Source organism: Sinocyclocheilus rhinocerous, unplaced genomic scaffold (genome assembly GCF_001515625.1).
Source record: "Sinocyclocheilus rhinocerous isolate Xijiao unplaced genomic scaffold, SAMN03320098_v1.1 scaffold2358, whole genome shotgun sequence".
Classification (NCBI taxonomy): Eukaryota; Metazoa; Chordata; class Actinopteri; order Cypriniformes; family Cyprinidae; genus Sinocyclocheilus; species Sinocyclocheilus rhinocerous.
Window position 1 is genome coordinate 301,695 of NW_015627543.1, and position 652 is coordinate 302,346.

Genomic DNA, 652 nt, shown 5'->3' on the forward strand with positions numbered 1-652 from the left:
TGAGATGCTGCATTTTTGACTTTCATGAGCTGTAAGCTCTAATTAAAATTAAAACAAAAAAAACTTCTGAAATGTTTTACTTTACATGTAATGAATCTAGAATATATGAAAGTTTCACTTTTTGAAATGTTACCAAAAAAATGTACATATATATATATATATATATGTGTGTGTGTGTTTGTGTGTGTAATTTTTTTTAGCTTGTTTTATATTACTGTTTTCTCTCCTGCTGTAGATGTACTCATCAAATGAAAAACTCAATCAAACTGGTATGTGAATATCTGTAACGAATTCAATCCACTGAAGGCAAGTTGAAGTGAGAACCCAAGTGCACTTTATTTACAAGTGATCCAAACATCCAAACGATAATCCAAGACTTGACTTGACTTGACTAGAACAGACTTGACATGAACAGAACAGACTTGACTTGGCATGGACAGGACTCACCAACAGCAGAGTTACAACATCAATACACGACGAAGACTATGGGAACATGATGGCTACTTATAGCAAACAAGAGGGTCACAAGACAAGAACAAACCAATGGGAAACAAGACACATGACCTAGACAACCAATCAGAACATGACACAATGAACAGAGGAACCAATGGCATGAATACATGAGGGCAAGGGAAGCATGACACAAACAGGG

At 35.4% G+C, this 652-nt stretch overlaps 1 long non-coding RNA gene across 1 annotated transcript in view; it reads left to right on the forward strand.

Moving 5' to 3' along the window:
• Window positions 1-233: 233 nt before the first annotated feature.
• The window catches only part of LOC107730732 (uncharacterized), a 3,224-nt gene continuing 2,805 nt past the window's right edge, over window positions 234-652 (forward strand). Inside the window, exon 1 of the long non-coding RNA XR_001638712.1 lies at window positions 234-269. This is a non-coding gene — a long non-coding RNA (uncharacterized LOC107730732). The remainder of the gene's footprint in view (window positions 270-652) is intronic.